Source organism: Prionailurus viverrinus, chromosome D4 (assembly GCF_022837055.1).
Source record: "Prionailurus viverrinus isolate Anna chromosome D4, UM_Priviv_1.0, whole genome shotgun sequence".
NCBI lineage: Eukaryota > Metazoa > Chordata > Mammalia > Carnivora > Felidae > Prionailurus > Prionailurus viverrinus.
In genome coordinates, this window is record NC_062573.1 from 69,888,107 (window position 1) to 69,914,830 (window position 26,724).

Genomic DNA, 26,724 nt, shown 5'->3' on the forward strand with positions numbered 1-26,724 from the left:
TATAAAAAAAGAAAGGCGAGACCATGACTGGAGCCTAAATCAAGAGTCACACACTTAATGGACTGAGCCACCCAGGCGCCCCCACACGAGTTCCTTTTAGACTGTGGTTTACATTTTTTATCGTGGAAACAAAAGTAGGAACCCAAAATATCTTGTGCAGAATTTGCCTTTTGGTCAGAATCAGAATAAAAGTAATTGCAGTTTGTTTTCTCTATCTATTGCTAACCCAGATGACCTTTTAAACTAAGGGACTTAAAACACTGAGAAGGCAAATACGCTGTGAAAACTGTGATAATGCTTTATGAAATTAAATTCATAAATTCTATCATTTCGATGTTTGAAGCTAAGCCTGTCACGTCTTTCCACTAGACTAAACATGTTTCCTTCCTCCCCACTTGATTAGTTGGGTTTTTTTTTCCTTTTTTTTTTCTGGGCTTATTTCAAGGATATTTTAAGTTTTGGGTTTTGTTTTTTAAGATTTTATTTTTAAGTAACCTCTACACCCAACATGGGCTTGAACTCACAACCCTGAGATCAAGAGTTGCACGCTCCACCAACTGAGCCAGCCAGGAGCCCCTTACGTTTGTTTTTAATCATGAACACGGCTTAATATGCCTAAAAGAATAACTCTTTTTAATTTCAAAAAGGGTGATCAAATGTGCTTGCTTTTGAGTTATCTCCTCGTATCATTCAGCGTTTATATTTTAAAAAAGAAAAGAAAAGGAAAATGTGCATTATCTTATGTCCCAGCAATTCTACTCTTTGGTGTTAAGTCATCAGTTATATTGTCTAATGTAGTAGCCACAAGATACGTGTGGCTACTGAACCCCTGGAATTGTCTACACTGCATTGAAGTGTGTGATAAGTGTAAAATACGCAATAGATTCTGAAAATTTAATATGAAAGAAAAAAGAATTTAATATATCTCATTTTAGGGGCACCTGGGTGGCTCAGTCAATTAAGCATCCAACTTCGGCTCAGGTCATGATCCCACAGTTCGTGAATTCAAGCCCCACATCAGGCTCTATGCTGACAGCTCAGAGCCTGGCGCCTGCTTTGGATTCTGTGTCTCCCTCTCTGCTCCTCCCCCAGTCACTCAAAAAAGAAATAATCAACATTAAAAAAACTAAAAGGAAAAAAATAAATAAAATATTTCATTTTAATTCATTTTCAAATATGGACCATATGTTGAAGTGATAATATTTTGGATATATTGACTTAAATTTTATTAAAATAAAAAATAAAAGGGCGAATAAAATTTGTTACTGCCAATAATTGGAACTTTGGATATATGTTGCCAAAGCAGTGCTGATTCTGTTCCTTTACACAATTTGTACAGTGTTGTACTTCATGTGCATTATGAGCATTGATGGGTGGATTTGATCATCTAAGTTCAATGTGTGATACTGTTTTTATAGGAAAATTAACTTCCAAGATCCAAGCAGTGGATTAAAAAAATGTTTTTTTAATGTTTATTTTATTTTTGAGAGAGAGAGAGAGAGACAGAGTGCGAGTGGGGGAGGGGCAGAGGGAGAGGGAGACACAGAATCCGAAGCAGGCTCCAGGCTCTGAGCTGTCAGCGCAGAGCCCAACGCGGGGCTCGAACCCGTGAACTGTGAGATCATGACCTGAGCCCAAGTCGGACGCTTCACCGACTGAGCCACCCAGGTGCCCCCCAAACAGTGGATTTAGAAATTAACTTTCAGAAAAATCTTTCTGGTCAATTGCTTACTGTGGGTATCCCATAAATGTAATTATTTTTAATGACCACAGGAGCAGAAGCCCATCATAAAGCTATACATGTAGTATTTCTGGATCATTTAAAGGTGTGTCCGGTCAGAAAACAGGTATCACAGCAGCTAATTTTACAGAGAATTGAAGGAGTTGGTTAAACAGGTAACAGAGGGCTGAAAGGTACAAAGGGAAACATGGCAGTAACAGAAAGACAGCAAGGGCCGCTGGTAGAGCTGGAGGAAAGAAGCAGGTATCAGAAGCTAAGAGCTGCCTGCCGTGGAAAAGAACCCTGGGAAGCTGGGACTCAGGCCTCTAAGGAAGGGGGTGGTACGCAACTGGGGGTGATATTTCTGCAGGTAAGTGTTGAGGCTAGATCTGAGAAAGTGGATCCAATACTGGAAATCAGAACCAACTGCTGCAGTCAGGGAAAAGAATCATTGCTTGATGACCTCGGTGGGCACAGCAAGCAGATGTCAAGGAGCAAGTCCCTTCTCCCTTCTCCTGCCTCCTGGTCTCCTCAAGCACCGGTTACTGGCCTTAACAGAAAACTTGTTTTGCTTTTGCAGAACCACAGCATCGCTGAACAGAGTACCTTAGACATAACCAGTATAAGGCGTAATCTCATGATTATAAATATCAACTATCCTAATATTATAGATGCGGGGAAGTGCTAATAAACACAGCTGTTACAGTGACAATATAATTGCAATACATTTTTTAAAACATCATAATAAAACTGTGGTTGAAAGCACAACTCAAATAAGGGACCCTATGGAACTTGACCTAAACCCTGTGCTCTCAGAAGACGGTGATGGTTACAGAAACTCCCACGCCCACACCGCTTTGTGTTCCCGGAAACCAGTTTCTTTTTTTTTTTTTTTTTTTTTTAATAAATTTTTTCAACGTTTATTTATTTTTGGGACAGACAGAGACAGAGCATGAACGGGGGAGGGTCAGAGAGAGAGGGAGACACAGAATCGGAAACTGGCTCCAGGCTCCGAGCCATCAGCCCAGAAGCCGACGCGGGGCTCGAACTCCGGGACCGGGAGATCGTGACCTGGCTGAAGTCGGACGCCCAACCGACTGCGCCACCCAGGCGCCCCCGGAAACCGGTTTCTACAAAGAACCACCACCTCTCCTCAAATGGCTTAGACAAGACTTGAAGAGAACTCCCTTGTTTACCCATGACAAGGTCAGACATGGACGCTCCAAACTCCCTTTTTTGGCTCATAAATGATTACCAGAGCCCTTTGTCCCTACCAACCAATCAGCACAAAACGCCTGCTCATTTCACTTAATGAAATTTTGTTCAAGTTTCCCTCCTTGCCCCAGCCTTCGAGCTTTCATCCACCCTCAGGCTAAGCCAGCAGTGGGCACTGAGATGCAGAATAAACTCTTAATGGTACCTGCCCAGAAGCCCCTTCCTAGCTGACTTCAAACAAACCTTTTGTGACCAATGATCTGATCCTGCCACCAGCTCCTCCCTCTCCCTGAGACCTGTGTTTTCTAGTCTTGTTGACTCCTCCTTATAAAAGAAAAGCCTTGGGGCGCCTGGGTGGCGCAGTCGGTTAAGCGTCTGACTTCAGCCAGGTCACCATCTCGCGGTCCGGGAGTTCGAGCCCCGCGTCGGGCTCTGGGCTGATGGCTCGGAGCCTGGAGCCTGTTTCCGATTCTGTGTCTCCCTCTCTCTCTGCCCCTCCCCCATTCATGCTCTGTCTCTCTCTGTCCCAAAAATAAATAAAAAACGTTGAAAAAAAAATTTAAAAGAAAAGCCTTTTCAGCCTTATCTTTCAGAAGCTTGCAGATCTTACAAGAAAGCCATCTCCCTGTTAAAACCCCTCCCCACCCAGTGCCATTAGCCCCTTTCCCTAATCGCAGGAATTTTTTTTAATGTTTATTTATTTTTGAGATAGACACAGAATATGAGCAGGGGAGGGGCAGAGAGAGAGGGAGACGCAGAATCTGAAGCAGGCTCCAGGGTCCAAGCTGTCAGCACAGAGCCCGACACGGGGCTCCAACCCACAAACCGTGAGATCATGACCTGATCCAAAGTCAGCCGCCTTATCCACTGAAGCCACCCAGGCGTCCCTGCAATAATTTTTTTTTTTTTTTAATGAAGTCTCTCCTTTCCCTAAGTCCAGGTTTGTTTTTTATTTGACAATTTTCTGGTGCTATGACTCACCTCAAAAGTAGAACTCACCTAGGGATCTCCTCCATCCCCACACAGGAAACGGTATATGATACCCTGTTGTGCAATTTGAGGATCCGTCCCTGAGTTCAGTTCTCAAGCTAATGCTCTGGACATCTTGTCTATTGAAGCACAGTGAAGAGTTACTTTAATGCTTTCTAGCAAAAAGAGAATTGTTTTCCGCAAAGATTCTTTCTTTGGCCTTCTTTTGAGACCTCTTCTGTTTTTCCGGGGTTCCTCAGGCTGGGGACTGTGAGAGAGAATTGATCAAGTGAGAGGCTCTTTCTCAGTTTCTCTACAGTTAATTTCTTCGGGTTAACTGTTAATCCCACAGGCAACTCTTAATCTCTCAGGCTCCCTCTCTCTTTTTTCTCCCACTTGACTACATGCTGTGATGGCAGAAGTTTAATTTAAAATCTTCAAGAATTGGCAAAGTTTATTAAAGGCAATTTAGAAATTCAAAGGCGTCTTTGAGAACTTTGGGATCTCCCCAAACTGAGCCATCTGGGACTTCTCTCTTCCCGGCATCCCCTCCTCTTCCTTTCTGTCCCCTTAACCTTCTCTTCAGCTGCCTTGAATCCTTCGATCTGTCCCCCTTCAACCCCTCTACCTTCTCCACCCCCATCCACCCCTGTCAGTCCCTGCCCTACCCACCCCAGTCCCTCCACACATCATCACATGAGATTCAGGGCCCTTCTTTTCCGCTCACTTCCTCTTCACCCCATTGGTGAAGGAAGAATCTCTTGCCCTTAATAGTACAAGATGGCCAAACACACGATACCCTGTGCTGGACAGATGAGATTGATAGTTTATTACTCATAGAGACTCACACCCTGGGAGAGGAAGATACCGCAAGCCATTCAGAGCCACAGATGCCCAGAAGGCAAAGATTCTGTGTCTTATCTGAATGACTTCGTAGGCCTTATGTTTGGTAAGAGTCTATCTTCCTTGTTAATAGGATGTAATTGGGAACATTGGTTATAAAACCAAGGCTTTGGCTGGAATGTCGTGTTTGCAAATAATGCTCATTTACTGGACACTTAAAAGAGGCTAATGTTGACTTTATTGTGGAGTCAATGTTTAAACCCTCTTGGGAAGACTGGCTTGGTACCTGGCTTACAGGTTTCTAACCCTATAGGTGAGAAGGAATGTCAGTTCCTGGCAAGCCTAGGAACCTTAGAATGATTTGGGAACATTGAGAAGAGAACAATCTCAAATCTATAGATACCGCAGGTGAAAAGTGGTGGCCGGTTCGTGGTTTGGCTTCCTAAGCCTTAACGAGTTTGTACAAGTCCTACCTGGGATTCCTTATAAAAAATTCCAGTGAAGCAAACTTAAAACGGTCTGTGTGCTAAATTAACATTCTTGCCGTACCTATGTAAATAATGAGATCAATCCTAACGAGGCCAGCCTTATTTTGTGATAAAGAATAATCTTTCTTTAAAGTTACCCTTGATTAAAAAGGACTGTAAATCGGACTAGATGCTGTCACCTTGCACAAACTGTCGACCCTTACAGAATTGCAGTTCTTCGACTTTCCTCCAACATCTTCCCCCCACGTCACCAAGAACTAAAACCTGACTGCTCAGATTGTTATCAGTTCTCTGGGTTGCCTTGCAGCTGGCTTTTTCCTTGAGAATCTGAAGAAGCACTGGGAACTCAAGCCCAGTAACTTACCCACATGCATGTGCTGGATTCTTCCCTCTCACCTCATAAGCCACTGCGTGGGCCACCAGGAAGTCTGGTCAAATGCTCAGGTCATACATGCACTTATGTGAACGGTAACCAAGCCTGTGGATAACATCGCCAAATGCACTGATGTCTCAGGTGTCGGAAATTCAACAAGAAGCCCTTGTATAATAAGATTTTCACTTACCGATTTCATTGACATTAACTTATCACTGATATTTCTTTATTATTATTGTTATTGTAAGCATCCCTCTCTTAAGGACCTGATCTTTGTAACTACCTCTCGACAGATGGTTCAACTGAAACTGTTTCTGTATCCCTGATTTGCTTTGCTTGGGAGGTTTATAATTACCTGCAAGTTGTTCAGTGATGAATAATATTCATTCATCTTGAACCAGAGGGAGAATGGCAGTGCTGAACTTCATCAGAGCTCTTGCTCCAGAGAAGCAGCAATGGTTAAAGAGATCTCCCCACATTTCTAAGCAGTCCCCCTGTCCTTGCAATAATCCTTTTGAATAAAGTCTCTCCTTACCGAAAATCTGGATTGTTCGTTTTGACATAAAGGTACGACATTAGTTTTGAATCGTTAAAAAAAAATTCAACGGAACTGCCTTGACTAGAACAGGAGAAGGATGTAAAAGCGTGAAGACAGAGCAAGCCAATCCGATAATACAGTTTAGGAAAAAAAGGTTGACTTCCAAGGGTACAGATTCCACACAAGTAAAACTGAAATTTGTTTTTAAAACCCATAAAACCTATCTGAAAATTTTAAAAAAAGAAGAAGAAGAAGAAGGAGGAGGAGGAGGAGGAGAAAGAAAAGAAACAATTTGGGGCGCCTGGGTGGCGCAGTCGGTTAAGCGTCCGACTTCAGCCAGGTCACGATCTCTCGGTCCGTGAGTTCGAGCTCGAGGTCCGTGAGTTCGAGCCCCGCGTCAGGCTCTGGGCTGATGGCTCGGAGCCTGGAGCCTGTTTCCGATCCTGTGTCTCCCTCTCTCTCTGCCCCTCGCCCGTTCATGCTCTGTCTCTCTCTGTCCCAAAAATAAATAAACATTGAAAAAAAAAATTTTTTTTAATAAAAAAAAAGAAAAGAAACAATTTAAGAACAAGGAAGGAAGGCTTGTCCTTTACCATCTGAGCCGCCTTTGAATGGTTGGGGGTGCTGCAAATGAAGTGAGACAGGACAAGGTTCGTTCCTCAGAGCCGGTGAGCGTTGTCATGAGTAACTGAGACAGATGAAGGTTTATATGTCACGGTAACAAAAGGAAGGCATATGAAGGGCCAGGTAGCAATTCAGTGGAAGGATACGGAAGATTCAGATGAGCTTCCGGATGCTAACGGCGGCTGAGTTCACACTTCCATGTGCTAAGGGTCAGTCTTCTCCCAATCAGGAAACTCCCTCCGAGAGAGCTCTATGGCAGGTGTGTTTTCCAGAAGCTTTGCTTAAGTTTATTTATTTAAAGAAAATTTTTTTAAATTTTTTTTTTCAACGTTTATTTATTTTTGGGACAGAGAGAGACAGAGCATGAACGGGCGAGGGGCAGAGAGAGAGGGAGACACAGGATCGGAAACAGGCTCCAGGCTCTGAGCGGTCAGCCCAGAGCCCGACGCGGGGCTCGAGCTCACGGACCGCGAGATCGTGACCTGGCTGAAGTCGGACGCTTAACCGACTGCGCCACCCAGGCGCCCCAATTAATATTTATTTATTTTGAGAGAGAGAGAGAGAGAGAGAGAGAGAGAGACAGCAAGCGGGGGAGGGGCAGCGAGCGAGAGGGAGAGAGAGAATCCCAAACAGGCCCCACGCTTTCAGTGCAGAGCCCGCCAGGGGACTCGAATAGGAACTGTGTGAGACCATGACCTGAGCTGATACCAAGAGCTGGATGCTTGACCAACTGAGCCACTGAGGCTTAAGTTTAGATAATGTTTTCTCCTGCCGCTAATGATTATTCAGATATGTTCAGTTTAAAGTAATTCTTATACAGTTTCGGTGGCCTGTTACATCGCTGCCGATGTCACTGCACTCAGGGGTACGAATTCCTACGAGCTGTCCGTAAGGGCAGTGGGACAGTGTGAATACACGTAAGAATCATCGGTCTAGGAATTTACTCTATGTGAAGAATTTGACAAGTGCACAAAGATTTTTTTTTTAAGTTTATTTATCTATTTTGAGAGAGAGCATGAGAGAGGGAGGGGCAGAGAGAGAGGGAGAGAGAAAGAGAATCCCAAGCAGTCTCCACACCGTCAGCAAGGAGCCTGATGCGGGGCTCAAACTCATGGAACCGTGAGATCATGACCTGAGCCAAAACCAAAAGTCAGTTGCTCAACCGACTGTGCCACCTAGGCGCCCCTCACAAAGGTTTTTTTAATAAGGATGTTCACTGATTATATTGGAAACATTGGAAACATTAAAGTTTGTTAAAAGATACTTTTCAGAAAAAGGTAAAAACACGACTCATACAGATATGAAAATAAGGGTGTGTTAAAGAATGTATTTTACATACATGATGGGAAAGAGAGAATCAGGCAAATGTTATAACCAAGTTGAAAAGAAGACTCAAAACATACAGATTTGTTTAGAGTAAAGGAAGACTGAGATTAATTACAAATGGAGACAAAAGTGATTTTTCCAGAGGTGTGGGGATAAGGAAATCAATTAAATCACTACCACACAGGACAGAATTTATATATCTATCCGTTACCTACAACTTAACAAAGCACAAACAGCTCAAAGATTATGAATAAACAGAGCTAGAAGGTATAACCCAAAAGGGTATGCTATAGATAATGCATAGTGCATCATACAAACACTATTAAAACAAGTTTTATTATTAGAAAATGGTTGTTAGGTTGCACTGATAATCATGCAGCTCTAAAAAATAATGGCGGGAATATCATGCTATAATGTCACGGAAAGCAAAGTTATTATATCATTAAATTTAAAAAAGTAAGAACATTACCCTGCATATAATTCTCTCTCACGATCAAAGATACGGATAAATAATGCATAAGCAGTCATTTCCAGAAATTTTTACTTTCTACTTCTTAATGTTTGGGTAAAAAAAATACATAAAAAGATTTCTTACAACTATCATAGCTTTAAAAAGATATTTCCATTAAAAAAAATTTTTTTAGCATTTATTTCTGAGAGAGAAAGAGAGAGAGAGAGAGAGAGAGATCAGGAGCGGGGAGGGGCAGAGAGAGAGGGAGACACAGAATCCGAAGCAGACTCCAGGCTCTGGGCTGTGGATTCACAGGGCTCTAACCCACAAACCATAAGATCATGACCTCAGTCAAAGTCAGATGCTTAACCGACTGAGCCACCCAGGCACCCTGATATTTCCATTTTGAAAAATAATATAACTACATGAATAAATAAACTAGTAGTAAACTTAACATTTATGTAAAAAAGAAAAATGATTACAGCAAGCAGATGCCTATCAGGATATTTATCAGAAGAAAACAACTTGAAAGAAGTACTTGTCTCAACGGGTAAACAAATTGTGACATATCTATGCAATGGAATACTGCTCTGAAAATTAAAGGAACGTCAATTTAAAAAAATTTTTTAACATTTATTCATTTTTGAGAGACAGAGACAGAGCATGAGTGGGGAAGGTACAGAGAGAGAGGATGACACAGAATCCGAAGCAGGCTCCAGGCTCTGTGCTGTCAACACAGAGCCCGATGCGGGGCTTGAACCCCAAATGGCGAGATCATGACCTGGGTGGAAATCAGATGCTCAGCCTACTGAGCCACCCAGTTGCTCCAAGCAAATCTCATTTAGAATGAAGCCAGGAAACCAGCAGGGGGAGCTCTCAAAGTCTACCGCTCTTGGTCAATGGCAGACCCGATGGGGAGAGAGGAGCCTTGCAAGGTGGATGGTAGTACTTCACTATTCCTGTAGGACGAAGAAAGTCTTTCCTCCTTCCCTAGTCAATGGCAGACTCAGCCAATGAAAAGCCACTATACTTTCAACCCCCCCTTTTACTCCAATGGACATTTTGTTTATAACAGTCTTCCAACCTCCTCTCTCCCACCCCTATAGAAGGTCAACCTCCTCTCTCCCACCCCTCCTTTTCCCTGTGGACCTGCCTGTAGTTTCGCTATAGCTTGCTTGTCCTGGATTCCAAGTCTTGCTATTCCGAATAAACCCATTGTTTTGCTGGTAGAAAAAACAAAAAAACCCAAAAAACCGGCCATTTTATTTTTATGGTTTAACACTACTTAGTTTTTGGAGGGAGATGGGTTCACACAACAATACAGATGAATTTCACAAACCTTATGCTGAGATAAAAAGTGCCAAACGCAAAAGACCACATACAGTTTGATTCATAGGTATATATTTGAAATTCTGAACAGGTAAATCTATAGTGACGGGGGAGTAATTGTTGCCTGGGGCAGAGGGGGGGGGGTGGGCTTACTTTTTGAGATGATTGAAATGTTCTTTATTTCGGTCATGGTAGTGATTACACGGGTGCATACATTTCTCAAAAACCCATTGAACATCCACGTAAGATGGATATATTTTATTGTGTGTGTAGGGGAGGAAAATTCATTTCCCTTCTATCCTTCTAGATTCTCGGCTGAGACATCCGTAGAAATAAAAGGTAGATGAACAGGAGAAAAACAACTTTAATAACACGTATACCTCCTATATACACGGGAGTGTAGGGGTCAAGGGCAGGCTACCCCAAGACAGGCCATTTGGGGATGCAGATTATGCTGAACTGAAAAAAATCAAAGCCCAAAAGACTCAGGAAGAAACTTTGACCTCCCCCCAACACTGCCTAAGAGAATTTAGATAGAGGACCTGTGCCTGGAAGAGAACTGCCACCACAGGGAGCTACGTTATCATATGAACTGTGTATGAAAGACAGGAGCCTAGCAAGGCCTATTTGGCCAAAGTTCTCTCCATGTCCCATTGTTTCTGAGTGACTCACCGAACATATGTTAACCAAACGTTTACTCTTATTCATTTTCCTATGAGTTCCATTCCATCCTTTTGAAGTCCCAGACCCCTGGCCCCTTGTCCTTAGTTCAGGATGACATATGTACCCGTTTTTGCCTATCTTTGGAATCTCATGTCTATGTGGATTCCCCATACTTAACAAAATTAAGTTTGATTTTCTCTGATCTGTCTCATGTCAATTTAATTCCTAGTCTAGTTAGAAGAACCATGAAGAATACAGATGGAGATTTCCCTTATAAATGTAAATATCTTTTACAAATGATGCCAAAGAGACCTATGTTGGGGTGACAAATTTCTGTTCTTCTTCATGTGCAAACTACATCTCAATAAAATTGATATAAAAGAATATCTGTTTAAAAACACTAGAAGGGGTGAAAGGGGGGAGAGCAGTGTTGGGCAAGGTCTGAACACACTGAGTTTGCAAAGCTGATGAACTCTCCAGCAGCAGAAGGATTCTAGGCTTCTGGAAATATGCATGGACTCCAGCATTACCTACCTAGATGCCACCTGGAACAGGATGGCTGGTGCAACCATAACATTAAATGTATGCTTTTAAGGGGCACCTGAGTGGCTCAGTCGGTTAAGCGTCTGCCTTCGGTTCAGGTCATGATCTTGCAGTTCACGAGTTCGAGCTCCACGACAGGCTCTGGAGCCTTCTTCAGACTTTGTGTCCTCCTCTCTCTCTGCCCCTCCCTCGCTCGTACTCTGTCTTTCTCTCAAAAAAAAAAATTTTTTTTTAAATAAATAAAAATAAATGTATGCTCTGGGGATGAGACGGCATCGGAGAAGTTATGGGGAATTTTTACAATTATGAGGCCGTGGCACAGCATAGGAAGGGGGGAGGGTTGGAGAAGGTGGAGGAGAAATCAATGAACAGTCTATCCTGAACATCAGGGAGGGTGCAGCTATGTTAAAGGAGACAAAAGAATCAGGCAGGGTCACAGCACATTTCAAACTGAGCATTGTAATTCTCATGCTAAAGGAACAAGAATGTCCCAGATCTAAAATTGTTTCCTCAATGCTGATTTGCAAGTGGAGGTTGAAATGTGACAGAGGTGCCCTCTGGTGGTAGAATCCAAAAGCAAATGTATAAATATGGAATAGTTGCAAAATAGGATGAAAATCAGCTGTAGTTTTTATATATATTAGATGTGAGAAGAAAATACAGTCAATCTTTACCACGGAAAAAATCGACTATGCTTACCTAGCCTTTTCTAAAATAAAGAGCTTAATAGAATTCCATTTCCAGTCAAGAGGGAGTAACAGGGATCAGATTTACCTTCTGTTACAAACAACAGGATCTGAACGGTCACTTATTTTAAGCTCCCCATCACCAAACCAAGACTTAATTACAGTTTTGGCGCTCTCAGAAATGGAATCTTAAACCAGCCCATCAGGAATCACCTGATCAGCTCTAGTTAGGTAATCTGCCTGATGGACCCCTGATTTCTCCTAAAGGAAAGTAGCCTTACAATAACCAACTTACTTTTTTTTTTTTTTTTTTGGCCTAGTATAACTTCCTTTTCTGCTCTCTTCTGCCTATAAAAGTTTTTCATTTTGTACAGGTTCAGAGATCCTTTCTATCTTCTAGATTGCGTGCTGTCCTATTTATTTTTTTAAGTTTATTTATTTTGAGAGAGAGAGAGCGCCTAAGTGGGGCAGAGAGAAAGGGAGAGAGAATCCCAAGCAGGCTCCACACTGACACAGGGCAGAGCCTGACAGGGGCCTCGAACTCACAAACTGCGAGATCGTGACCTGAGCTGAAATCAAGAGTCGGATGCTTAACCGACTGAGCTACCCAGCCACCCCAGATGCTGTCCTATTTATAAACCATTGAATGAAGTCAGTGAGATCTTTACAATTTACTCAGTTGAATTTTGTGTTTTAGCCCTTCTCATTTGAAATGAGAAACCGTACAAAAATGTATTAAAATGACTTCTGAAATAATGGTTTTCAGAAACTGGACTTCAGGCAGCACAGGATAGTAATCTCTGAAAAATGGGAAACAAAGGTGAGGTGAGCCTTATGGTTGCCCTGAGAATGTTCCCAGGCTGCCACTTAAGGAGAGAGAACTCAGGCAGAGCTCAGCAGGTTTCCTGAGATACAGAAATGGAGCAAGGAGGCCAGAGAGACCAAGGTAGCTAGAGTCCACAGGGCATAATACTAGAAAGGAGAGAACAATTTAGGGAGAGAACTCCTAAGATCTTCAGAGGGTCCTTTTTCAACTCTTCAGCTGAGAATGCCTGTTTATGAGGAAACTGCCTGAGGCCAGGAAGGAACTACCCGAAGGTAGCAGAGGGAACAATCTCTAGAACTCACAAAGAGCTAAGAGCAGAACCTGTTCCCACCCCCAGAGTGGAAATTCTGGTAATTCAAGAGACATTAGATAAAGTACATGGTATGGGGCAAAACTGTCCCTAGAGTAACAGTTGTTTTGGTCCTGAATAGCAAAACTGAAAAGCAAGATTCAAAAGGGTCAAACTATTTCCAAGTAACTTAACTGTGTCCCAGAAAAAGGCCAAGGAAAAAAAATACATATATACTCGTACACCCAACGTGGGGTTTGAACTCACGACCTCAAGATCAAGAATCACGTATTCTACTGACTAAGCCAGTCAGGCACCCCTTGGCCAAGAATATTTATAGGAGTCAAAACACAACCAGCACCCAACAAAGTAAAATTTACGATGTCTGGCATTCATTTGAAATTAACTAGGCAGGCAAAGAAACCAGAAAATATGACCCATAACAAGAAGGGAAAAAATAAATGTATACGAATAGATCTTTCTAAGTGATAACAGAAGTACATTAAAACAGTTATCGTAACTACATTCCATCTATTCAAGAAGGTAAAAGAAAGACTGAACATGTTAAGTAGCAATGTGGATGATCTAAAATTGGACTTCTAGAGATCAAAATACCATGTCTGAGATGAAAAATACACTAGCTGGAATTCACAGATTATAGAGGAGAGAAGAAAAGATTAGTGTACTTAAAGAAGCAGCAATAGGGGCACCTGGGTGGCGCAGTCGGTTAAGCGTCCGACTTCAGCCAGGTCACGATCTCGCGGTCCGTGAGTTCGAGCCCCGTCAGGCTCTGGGCTGATGGCTCGGAGCCTGGAGGCTGTTTCCAATTCTGTGTCTCCCTCTCTCTCTGCCCCTCGCCCGTTCATGCTCTGTCTCTCTCTGTCCCAAAAATAAATAAATGTTGAAAAAAAAAATTAAAAAAAAAAAAAAGAAGAAGCAATAGAAACTACAATAGGAATAGGAAATTAATCACAGAGAGAAAAAAGACTGAAAAAAATGAGCACATCATCCGTCAGCTGTGGGACCGCTTAGTGACATAGTGTATGTGGAATTGGGGTCTTTGCTATCCTGTTAACCACTCTTGTTTCCTACCTCTTTTTTCTACTGCGTCTACTTTAACCATTAAGAAAGAAAAAATTCTCGTCCCTCAAACGTCCACCTGCAAACTACTAACAGTAAATAGTTTTAAATCTTAATCTTAAAAAGATCTGTAATAACTGAACACAGTGAAGACTTTATATAACTCCATCTTTCTGTGAATCCCAATGGCTCTCCAGCCTCTTAGCAACACATAATCACACTGTTTACTGCCTAATCTTTGAACCCTAGTCCTTGTCTACTACCTTCGTTCCTCGAAGTTGGTCATTTTCCTGCCTTTGTTGTCACTCATCAAAGTGGATTCCTTCCCTCCACTGGCCCTGAATTTTGGGTATCCCCAAGCCTTTGTCATAAAGTCGCGAAATTTCAGGGTTGGGCAGAGATCTTACACACTACCTACTCTGGACCATTCACTGTGGAACACTTGATTTATGCTTAGAACATCTTTATCATATAGTTGTCCAGCTTTTGTAGGAACACCATCATGATGGGTACTTTTCCCTGTCTATTCCCACCAGCGGTAGCTCTAATCTTTAGGCCCTGCTTTCTCATATTAAGCTGAAATAGGTTTCTCTGTAACTTCTGCCAAGTGGTCTGGTCTCAGGCTCTTATCCTTCCTTCGTTTCCACTCTAGCCTAGACCCATTAACACCTCAAGTATGGAATACTTCAATAACTTGATGGTTTCCATTGTAATCTTTCAGTTCACTCAGTTCATAACACTTCCCCCCGACTAATCTCTAAAACACAGTTTCAATACTGTTATGTTTCTCTCCTACTTAAGAACTTGTAAGTGCTCCCTATTTTTTCCTATCAAAACATGTATTAGTTTTTCTTTTTTTTTAATGTTTATTTATTTATATTGAGAGAGAGAGAGAGCGCGCGTGCACACAAACACAAGTGGAGGAGGGCAAGAAAGAGACAGGGAGAGAGCGAATCCTAAGCAGTCTCCATGCCGTCAATGCAGAGCCGGATGCAGGGCTTGAGCTCACAAACCATGAGATCATGACCTGAGCCAAAATCAAGAGTCAGACGCTTAACTGACTGAGCCACCCAGACGCACCATTATTTTTTCAATATACTCTTTTCTGAATGTCATTCAAGCACAGACAGAATTCAAAAATGCGTAAGCCTCCACCCCTCCACTTTCCCTACAGAGGCAATCACTGTTGAAAGATTTTGGGGAGTTGGTTCGGGTTTTTTCCTCTGAGATGTTTCCAGAGATGTTCTGTACATTTCATCAAATGTGTATCTTTTGCCGGCCTCTGATGATACCTTTTGCCAATGACCTTTACCCTTGAACCAGTTTAGCAATACCTGTCTAATATCTGCTCTTGACCTACCTTTTTTTTTTCACTTAACACAAAGTTTTGGAAATCACTCTGCATCAGTTTATATAAAGCCTCTTTGTTTTTCCTCAATGTCTGCATAGTAGAAAGGATGCATCACGATGTTTCAATAGACCCTTAATGGGTATTTAGTTTGTTTCCAGTTTCTTGCTCTTACGAACAATGCTGCCATGAAGAACAACGTACATGTATGGAATATATGTATAGAATAAGTTGCCAGAAGTGGTTTTGCTTGCTTAAAACACATGACATTTAAAAAGTTGATAGATGTTACCCTCTGAGTGGTTTCCTTCAGGGTGAAGGTCATTGGCAAAAGATACCATCTGACACAGCAAAGGAAACAAGTTCTTTATGCCTAGGCAAAAGATAGAAAAGACCCACACCCTTCTGCCAGACTCAAGAACGCCCCCAGCAATCCTCTCTGCTGCAGAATCAATTTTTATTCTTTCTATTAAATCTTTATTATCAGCATACAACAATGTTATTTCTCCCTTCTTTTTAATTTTTTTTTTTTTACCATTTATTCAGTTTTGAGAGAGAGAGAGAGAGAGACAGAGCATGAGCTGGGTAGGGGCAGACAGAGAGGGACACACAGAATCTGAAGCAGGCTCCAGGCTCTGAGCCATCAGCACAGAGCCCGACACGGGGCTCAAACTCACAAACCGTGAGATCATGACCTGAGCTGAAGTCGGACGCTTAACTGATGAGCCACCCAGGCGCCCCTTATTTCTCCCTTCTTTAAGGGCTTCTTTCAATCCTAAGATCACAGAGAGCTGGAGATTGAGCAGTCGTCTCTGTCAGAAGGACAAAGTGCCTTAGATACTGGTGCTGGGGTGAGGGGCCCCACAGGTCTCTGAAAATTTCCCTTTGCTGCACCCACAAGAGGGTTCACAGCCCTCTCAGACCCTCTGTGGGTTCTGGAGACCCCAGTTGCATACCCAGCCCGTGAAGGGAACGGGCTCAAAACTCCAGCTCATTCCTAAACAACCACGCTCCAAAGCTGAGCGTAAGGTCGGTGTCACATGGAGATTGCCTAGATGGGATAGAATAATCCCATCAGAAGGCCTCGGCCTTAGTTGCCTTCCTCATATGCCTCCCATAGAGGAAGTGTACCCATTTATACTCTCACCGACAACACCCGTCTGCCTGTTTCTGCACCTGCTCGCCCGGACAGCCAAGCGTCAAGGATTTTTGCCTTGGCCGATAGTGACAGGGAAAAACTGTGATACACGGTTTCAACTTTACGTTTCTCTCATGTGTAGAGTGGCACATCTTTTGAGAGAATAACAACGAAAGACCTACATGTCTCTCTGCCTAGCAGGGCAACTCTGCTTCGCGGGTGCTTGATCCCGCCCTTCGGTCAAGCTCGAGAACATCACCCAACAGTCCTCTCTGCTGCAACTCCCCGCATTGACACCTTTCCAAGAGCTCCTTCTTTTGTTAGCCACTCTCCTCCTTCTTTCTCTCTCTCTTCTCTCCCTCCCCTACCTCTCGCTATTTTTTTACTTTTTTTTTTTAATGTTTTTATTTATTTTTGAGACAGAGAGAGACAGATTATGAACAGGGGAGGGGCAGAGAGAGAGAGGGAGACACAGAATCTGAAGCAGGCTCCAGGCTCTGAGCTGTCAGCATAGAGCCCGATGCGGGGCTCGAACTCATGGGCTGTGAGATCATGACCTGAGCCGAAGTCGGACGCTTAACCGACTGAGCCACCCAGGCGCCCCAACCTCTCGCTATTTTAGAGCAAAGCTTGGCAAACTCTGCCTGGGAGGGCCGTGTAGTAAATATCTTAAGCACTGTGGGCTTCGACCAGACCCCCTGGTCTCTGTCACAAGTCCTTAACTCTGTGCTGGAGCTGACGGGAGTGACAGACAGCACCTACGTGAGTGAGCAGGGCGGCCGTTCACCTTAGTTTACTGGCCTCGCTTTACAGAACACGGACCTCCGTTCCTGCTTGTGGGCAGTCAGCAAGTGACTGCACTTGTTCCTGTGACCCGCCCTCCGCCAGCTCTTCCCAGAGCCGTGCAGAGGGTCCCAGGGAGCGTAAACCTCCCCGTGGGTGTGGCCAAGGGAGTTTCTGGAAGGACCCGGTTGTGCCTGTCCTCTTCACACCCTGTGCTCTCTAATCCGGTGCTTCCTCCAGTGCCCGTAGGGAAACCATCCTTGTCAAAGTCGGGTCCGTGTTGTTCCAAAATCCAGCAGGTAGGCATTTATCTGAACTCATCCTACGGGTCATCTCGGCGACTTTTCAGCCAATAATCGCTGTCCTTGAAAGCCCTTCAACGGGGCCCTGAATCCTTCCTGATTCTCTCCTGTCACTTTTCCTCTGCCTGCTGGTTCCTCCTTACCTCCCAGGCCTTGGGACGCCACCACGCCTCCAGACTCAGGCCTCAGGTCTCTTTTCCTTTCTCTCCACGGTCCTTCCTTGTGAGCTCCCCCGGCCTCAAGCCGTTCAGTGTTCCTGTATTTAACGTGGCCATCTCCCTCTTTGCGATCTCCCGTCTGGACCTCTCCTCTGAACTCCGGATGCGTATTTCCAGCTGCTTGGTTGACAACTCCACTTGAGGGCTAGATTGGCATCTCAAATAGGCCCCACGTGCAGCCCCTAATCTTCTCCTCCAACCTGCTTCTCTGCCACCTTCTGCCTCTGTCATCCACAGCCCTTTCCGTCCGGCTGCTCCGGCCAAATCCGTGGGCAGTGCCCCCTGCCTAGGCTCTCAGTCTCACACAGCGTGTGTCCACTCCATCAACGAGTGCTTTAAGCTCCCTGTTCAAACTGTGTCCGGATTATGATCCCTCCAGCCTCCTCCACTGCCTCCCCCGCCCCCCCCCCTTCCTCACGAGAAGCGCCCTGTTTCCCCTCACACCCCTAGCCACCCATTATCTCCACAGCCACAAGAGCGATGGTTCTCAGATGTAGATCAGGGCTCCCAACGGAGCGTCAAGGTCAGTGGTTTCGAGGTCGCCTCTATAAACCCGGCTCCACAATCTCTCTGCCCTCATCTCCTGTCTCTCTCCTCTCTCCCTCGGGTCCACGCACACGGGCTTCCTCGCTCCTAGTGGACCACACCAGGCATATGCTCATCTCCGGGGCTCTGTACCTGCTGCCCCACTGCCTGGAAGACTGCCTGGAAGGTAGCAGACTGGGTTCAACTATGACTTGGCCATGTTACCTTCACTGACCCCCTCATTTAAAATGGCAACACCCTGGGGCACGTGGGTGGCTCAGTCAAGTGTCCAACTTCGGCTTAGGTCGTGATCTCCAGGTTCATGGGTTCGAGTCCCGCGTCGGGCTCTGTGCTGACAGCTCAGAGCCTGGGGCCTGCTTTGGATTCTGTGTCTCCCTCTCTCTCTGCCCCTCCCAGCTTACACTCTGTCTCTCTCTCTCTCAAAAATAAACAAACATTCAAACGGAAACACCTCTCCCTGGTTCTCCCTGTCCTCCGGCATGTTCTTCCACAATAGCACTTACAGCATCTAAAATCTGTCACACAAGTAGGTTTCACTTAATTAAAAAAAAAAAAAAAAATCTGCTCCCCCTCCAATACATGGGAAGCTTTTTGTGAGAGCAGAGTTTGTTTTTTTTTTTTATCTGTGTCAATCTTAGTATATCCCCAACATCTATGAAAGTGCTTGACACAAAGTAGGGGCTCAATGATATTTGCTGGATGAATAAGGGAATAAATGAATGAATAAAGATATTTACCACAAGTGTAATGATTTTAAACAACACAAATGTATCAGCCTACAGTCCTCCAGGGCAGAAGTCTGACACGGGTCTCATTGGTCCAAACTCAAGCTGTGAGCTGGGCTGCCTTCCTTTCTGGAGGCTCTAGGAGAGAATCTGTTTCCTTCCAACTTCCAGCGTTAGCGGCCACCCACATCCCTTAGCTTGTGGGCCCTTCTTCCATCTTCAAACTAGCAATGGTCAGTCAAGTCTTGTATCAGGTCATTCCCACCTCTGGTAATGTCTTCACATCTCCTCCTGATTCTCTGTCTCCCTTTCTGCCTTCATTTTCTTCCTTCGAGAACCCGGTGATGTCGTTGGGCTCATCCAGATAATTCACTATAATCTCCTTTTCATAAAATCAGCTGACTAGTTACCTTAATTCCGTCTGCTACCTTAATTCCCCTTGGACGTGCAATATATTAACAGGTTCTGGATATTAGGATGTGGGCACCTTGGGGGGCAGGGCGTGATTCTGCTCCCCATAGGCAGGAATCCATGAGAATTCTTCAGGAGCCACACAGCTCGTTCCGAATCAACCCCGCAGAGCCCTGCAGATCAGTGTCACTGAGAGTCACTTCTGTGAAGGAGTCTCGCCTGCCAGGAAGGATCCCCTCCACTGCTTTCTCTGGGCAATGCCTCCTCCCTCTCAGCTAGCAGTCCATTGGGACAAGATGCCAATAAATGATTTCAGCCTAAGATACACATAAAAAAGTTTCCTCTCCTAGGGCATTTGCACTCTTTAAGAGGGTTTTTTCAGCTGTAAGTTACAGGAAACCCATGTGGTTGATATAATTAAGGGTTTATCTTTCATACAAGCAAGACCTCCGGAAGTAGTAGCCACTGGCATTGACTTTGAGGACTTAATGTCACTGGCACCGTGTCTCTGCCGTTGTCTTTCTTGCCCTTATAACCAGGATGGGGCTGCGCCACCCAACCATTCTAGGCAAGAAGGAAGGACAGAGCAAAGATGGTCCCACTAGTCATGTTTCTTGCTAGTTTCTTCCCACTAGTCAAATCGTTCAAATTGCACCCCGCACATATTCAGACTTCCCCTGATGTCTCAGTGTCCAGAACTGATCACACAGATACTCCCAGCTGCAAGAAGTCAAGGGGCTGTATAATCACAATTGATTTAGACCAGTCATGATCTAATGTCTACAGACGCTCATGTTGCTGCCACAAACAGAATTTCCATTAGGTCATCTTAGGAATGCCAGCCTTGGTAAATAAATACACAAGATGCCTAGTTACATTTGATTTTCTGACAAACAATGAATGCTTTTTTGTTTTCTTTCCGGTGTAAGTATGCAATTGCTGGGACATAGTTATACTAAAAATGATTCACTATTTATTTGAAATTCAAATTTAACCGGACATCCTGTGTTTTACCTGGCTCTAGGTTAGCAAAGAGAAGGACCAGTGGATGTTGAGGACCTGCCACGAGGGGGATGGCATTTTATCCTGAAAGTTGAACCTGCTGGTGGCAGAATTTCAGGACTCGGTGGCAGGCTGGTGGGGGAACTCTTCCATGAAAAAGTCTAGGGACTTCCATTTTGACCTTCCATTCATATAGTTGTACGACATCCTAGGCAATCCCCAGGTAAAACCTGTCTTCAGTGGGGTTGACAGGAGGTTTCCTCTCTAGTAATCCCCAATCAGCTAGCTTCTCCTTTTCAGCAAGTATCTTCTGCCCTGCCTGTCCCAGCGCGGAAATTGTTCGAGCGTGGAAAGCAAAACGGGAAAGTGGCAGAAACAGCCAAAATACGGGTCTGCTCAAATTAATCTATGGCCTTCTTTGGACTGTTCCAACCAGGGTCATGATGAAGTCAGTGATTTACAACTTTAGCACCCAATCAGAAAAAAGGGTAATTGAAAATATGAAATTGGGTCACCTGGCTGGCTCATTTGGTGGAGCATGCGATTCTTGATCTCAGGGTTGTGAGTTCGAGCCCCGGGTTGGATGTAGAGATGACTTCCGGATAAAATCTGTAAAAAGATATAAAATTAAATTTAAAACTTTAATTTTTAGAATAAACACTCCCTATTAGCTCGTTTCCTCTCATATTGTTCCCGCTGTAATTTAAATATTCTATAACCACCAAAATATGGGTTCTGTGGCCTAACGGTGCCTTTAGTCTGAATTTGCTGACCTTTATTTCAAGCCAGAGCTGGCGAACAGAGGTATCTCTAGAATCACACAGCGTGACTTGCTATGAGACAAGGTTGAACTATTCTGATGTTGATTCTGACCATAGGTGAGCATAGCTCTTAGTCCGATTTTACTGTTACAGCCCAAACCGTATTATTAATTTTTTTAAAAAATCATGATCACTTTACCTCCTCAGGCTTTAGGTTTCTCAGGTGTAAAACCTAAATTCAGAAATTAGTGCGTTCAAATTGGCTGCGTCGCCATAGAGATTCTACAGACTCTTTTGGTCCCAGGAAACCTCAGAGAATAATAGAGCATTTACCACATCTTATGCCTTAATGGGAACAGTAATGGCTAGGTCACACTTTCCGTACCCCCTGCAATAGGCCACCTGTGGCCTACCTTATATGACTCACATTTTTTGCGCGTGTCTCAGATTTCCCGACTGTGAAACAGAGTGTGACAGAAATATAACTCCCAGTTGTTTGAAATCCTTTGACCAAAATGGCTTTTTACTGTCTTAGCATCGTGTATGATTTTGTAAGCTGTTTTGTCGGTGGCTCTGAAACTTGCTGTAAACTGCAATACTTAGGGAGCTTTAAAAACCTTCTGGTGCCCAGGTACCTGGGTGGCTCAGTCGGTTGAGCTGACTTTAGCTCAAGTCATGATCTCACAGTCTGTGAGTTTGAGCCCCATCCCGGGCTCTGTCTGCCCGATGGATTCTCTGTCTGCCCCTGCTTCACTTGTGGTCTCTCTCTCTCTCTCTCTCTTTCAAAAATAAATACAAATTAAAAAGAAAAAAAATTCTGATTTCATTGCAGTAGAGTGTGACCTGAGTATTAGCATTTTAAAAGCTTTCCAGGTGATTCCAATGTGCAACAGAGTCCAAAATCAGGGCACACTCCTCCCAGGGAGCTATAAACAGTCCTCTTTCAGATATGCTACTTCTTAGACAAAGTCCCTCAATAATACCTTATGGGGAGAGGAGTTAAGATGGCTGAGGGGTAGGGAGACCCTAGGCTTGTCTCATCCCTTGGGCATGGATAGATAAATATCAAACAGTTTTGAACACCCAAGAGATAATGCCCTGTAGACATAGTCTTTGTTCTCCCTGCTGGGATTTGCTCCCCATAACCACCGGGAGGGAGGCAGAATAGTGAAGCGTAGGACCCGAACCACACTAAGAGGGGTGGGGGCACAGTCAAGTTGAAATACCAGTCTAAAAGGGACCCCGGAATCTGACTCAAACCAATTGGAAACGTGATCCCATTGTAACTCAGGTTCCCTCCACACCAAGGGAGGAGAAATGTAAACATCGGTATGACTTTCACTCGGCACAGCTTTGGTGAAATCCGGGAACTGGAGAAGCTTTTGTTCACAGAGCAAACAAGGTCTTCAGCCTCAATATAATTCCTTCAGTTTCCTTGAGGTAGGTATTAACTTGTAAGTGCAATAAATACTTTAAAAACTTCTGTGGGGGTTGAACTGAACTGCTCTCAGAAGCCAAGGTCGGAGAGAAGGTATGGAGTCAGGAGCAGGAAGAGAAAGGCCACCCACGAGTTGCCAAGCCAAGAAGAGAGGTTTGGGAGAAGAGATAACCTTGGGGTGGGGGTGGAGGGATTTATTATTTTAAAAACAAAAATCCTGCTACCATGGTATCGAGTCCCTTTCTTCCGGCTCTGCCCTAAAATCTTGAGTAAATGTTATATTCCTCACCAATGCACTAATCCTCGTCCAGGGAGAGTACTGGTTTTTGTAGAGCTCAAAGACCAGGATAGAACATCAGAGTAGGAATCACGCAGAAAGGGGGAACGCAGATCTCACAAATTTGGGTTTGCCCTCATTTCTGCTGAGTTCATGTAGACAATTATTTAATGGTTTCCGGGAAAGAATACCAGGCATTAGCCTGCTCAGGCACCTTCATACCTCACACCTGCACTGGGCAAAAAAAAAAAAATGAAACCTGAAGAGGGAAGTTAGGGGTGAGAAGACTTATGGCATCGGTTCTCAAAGTTGCCACGTCAGAGTCACAGGGAGGGTGACAAACACAGACTGGTGAGAAACACAGGCTGCTGACCCCACCCCCGGGGTTTCTGATTTACTAGATGGGGCCCCATCTCACAAGTTTCCAAGTGATGCTGACGTTGTTTGGTCTGGGGACCACCCTTTGAGAACCACTGGCTCATAATGCTCTCATCGAGGTTATTTCCGGGTCTAGTATTTACTCTGATCTCTTCTTTAAAATTTCTAACAGGTTTTATGAGAAAATAAGAGTGTCATGGTCAAAAGAGGTGGGGGGAAGTACTGGGTTAAAAAAAGCTGAAAGAGGTTTCTTTTGAGAAATTGAAGTAACGTACTGTCTATGCACACAACAGCTCACTCTCTCCATTTGTCTGATTTTCCCGTTCCAGGAAATTCTCACCCCCAAAATGAAATGGCAGATAATTTAATTGTTCGCTCCAGGAACCGTCTGAAGACGCAGTAATCCAAACATCACAGTATTCAATTTACCCTCCTTAAAGTAAATATACTTTCCCAGGAAAATAGACAGCATCTAAAGATTATTTACTCTTAACTTTCATCCTGGTGTGTCCACCGATCCTAAACTATTATATCACAGATTTGCCCCATCCTGATCAAGTTCTACGTGAAAATGGCCACCCTCATCCAGATGCCCCAAACCTCGTAAATATCCTGCCTTCACCCTCACCCTTCTGACAAACTACTACTGAGTCCTTTGGCAATACTGATATCCCTTACCTTGATAAGCACTGAACTGAGCCTGGCCTTCTGCACGGGTTATTTTGGGGGCATTCAGAGAGAGCCAGCGTTCAACAACCTTTTGCCTTTGAAAGTTGCTAGCGGAAGAAATCTTACAAGTTCTCACAGGGCACCTGGGTGGCTCAGTCAGTCGAGTTTCCGACTCTCGATTTTGGCTCAAGTCATGATCTCATGGTTTGTGAAATCAAGATCCATGTCGGGCTCCACGCTGCTTAGGATTCTCTCTCCGTCTCTCTCTGCCCCTTCCCTGCTCGCAGGTGTGCACTTTTTTCTCTCAAAATAAATGTTTAAGAAAAAAAAAAAAAGCTCTCCTCACAAGGAAAACAAAACGTTGTAACTCTGTGAGGTGACAGATGTCGTCTAAACTTGCAGGGGTGATCATTTCACAACATATATTTACACCAAATTGTTAATGTTGTATACCCGGAACTTACGCAATGCTACGTGTCAGTTGCATCTCAATAAAACCAGGAAAAAAAAAGAGGCGCCTGGGTGGCTCAGTCGGTTAAGTGCCCGACTTCAGCTCAGGTCACGGTCTCAGGGTTTGTGAGTTGGAGCCCCGCGTCAGGCTCTGTGCTGACAGCTGAAAGTCTGGAGCCTGCTTTGGATTCTTGTCTCCATCTCTCTCTGTCTCTCCCCCTTTAATGCTCTGTCTCTGTCTCTCAAAAATAAATAAATGTTAAAAAAAAAAAAAGATTAAAAAAAACACAGAAAAAACATTGGTAAGAACAACAGCAAAACCAACCTATTGCCTTCACTTTCTACACTAGTTTAGGTCTCTCTTCTGAGTCCCTGAATTATTCACAGCCTAGCAAGCTGCCTGGGAAATAGTAGACATCTAATAAATAATATCTGGGTAATGGAACGAACTTTTCAGTCTTCTTTTTCTTAACTTCTAAATATTCAGTAGTCTTTGCTCCCAACGTGGAGTTTGAATTAAGGACCCCGAGATCAAGAGCCACAGGCTCTGCCGATTTGAATCAGCCAACGTGGGCAGTTGGCTGAGACAAGAGGCAAGTGGGAATACAGAAGCCAAAAGCATGCAAGGGGGTTATCGGGCCTCTGACATCGGGTTGGCCATTTTTTATCTGCTCTCGCCGACTTCCCTTCTCATCCCCCCTCTTGATTTTCAAGCTGCTGTGGCAGCCTTCGGGAAAATCAGTTTGTGGGGGCAGGGGAACCCCTTGCTGCCACAGGAGGAGGGGCGAAGACTGTTCTGCTGCTGTCCTCCTGCTGGACGGGGACGTGGAAGGGAGGGGTGTGACAGCTAGGGTTCTTCGCCATCCAAAGGGTGGTGGCGACAGCTAGAATGGTCCCACTGGAGCATCACCTGGAGTTTCGTAGCTTCCAGGCGGGGGGAAGCAAACCTGGTTAGCATATACGAATCCAAGGAGCAAACGGGAGGGGTGTGAACGGCCTTAGGATGGGACCAGCTGAAGGAGGAGCAGGATGCCCAGTTCCATGTGTTGCCCTGAGTTCCGCAAGTCTGCTAATTCTCGCCTCCTTCTCGTGATCTGCTCCCTTACTCGTTGGGCCATATCCCTAACTATCCCCGATCAGTTAACACAGAAGCAGCATTCCTCATTTAAGAAGAGACCTAGTCCTCCTTTCTCTGCAGGTAGCAGGTCTAGCCCTCTCCTGTTTTGTAAGACTACCGCCGCCAAGGAGTCTACTGGACCCTGTAAGGCCGCCAGAGACCCGGCAACTCATTCTATGTCGTCCTGACACCAGTAAGTAGAGGGTTTGCGACTGAGGCGCCAATCTGTGGGAGGAAGCTGGGTGAGCCCTACAGCGAAGAGTGTAGCCACAAGTGTGGAAAGAGACATAGGTCGGGGACGACCATGAAATTCGAGAGAGAAGGATTTGCTGTTGAGTTCATTTCAGTCGCTTGGGGATTTCCTCAAGCTTCTCTCTTCTGGAGAGTTCTCAGGTGTTGGCTGCGGGCCGTTGTCTCCTTAAGGGTGATCTGTAGAGGATTATTCTGGTTAGCAGTGACCTTCCACTCCAAGTGGTTGTCAGGTGACAGGTGGGCTGCCTTTACTCGAGAATGGTGGATCCGGGTGGTTCGTCCTACAACCTTGAGGACTGTGGGCGTGGCTAGCACAACTAACTAGGGTCCCTTCCAGGTAGGTTTGAGTGGTTCCCTTCTCCAATCTTTTATCCAAGCCTGGTCCCCAGGTTTGTGAGGGTGTCCGTTTTTCCTAAGGAAACGGGTATCCTGTCTGTCACTTGTCTATGCATCTCAAATACAGTTTTCCCTAGTCCTTGCCATTGTTTTTGTCTTTCTGAATCCCCTAGCTCTGTCAGGTCGCCCTTGAATTTGACTAGTGGAGGGGGCCTTCCGTATAGGATCTCGAATGGGGAGAATCCTAAATTTCTCCGGGATGTACAGTGTCCTCAGAGAAGAGCTGGGGGTAGCGTATCTGGCCAGGGCAAGTCGGTTTCCTGATTTGGAAATTTGGCCATGGCTGATTTGAGGGTCCCGCTCATATGTTTTGCTTCCCCTGAACTCTGGGGCTGGTAGGTTGCGTTAAGTTCCTAGGGTTTTCACGGCTTCCACTCTTACTCGTGGGTTTTCACGTGGTAGTCCCTGATATTGTGTCACTCGAGCATGAGTTTTCCAGGGTTGCCCCCTGGCATCCATCAGGGTAATAACTGAATGGGGAACCTTAACGTTTAGGTTTGCCCCCGCATGAGTCGGCTTCCTTGATGAAAAGTGTGGCGGGTGCCAGGGC

The 26,724-nt window shown here is 44.6% G+C and overlaps 1 long non-coding RNA gene across 1 annotated transcript; it reads right to left on the reverse strand.

Annotated features, from left to right (window-relative positions):
• Positions 1-5,595: 5,595 nt before the first annotated feature.
• On the reverse strand, positions 5,596-24,107 carry LOC125150694 (uncharacterized). The gene is made up of 3 exons (XR_007146440.1): positions 23,969-24,107; positions 20,952-21,045; positions 5,596-5,713 (listed from the first exon to the last, which is right to left on the reverse strand). It is a non-coding gene; the product is annotated as an uncharacterized LOC125150694 (long non-coding RNA).
• Between the last annotated feature and the right edge of the window lie 2,617 nt (positions 24,108-26,724).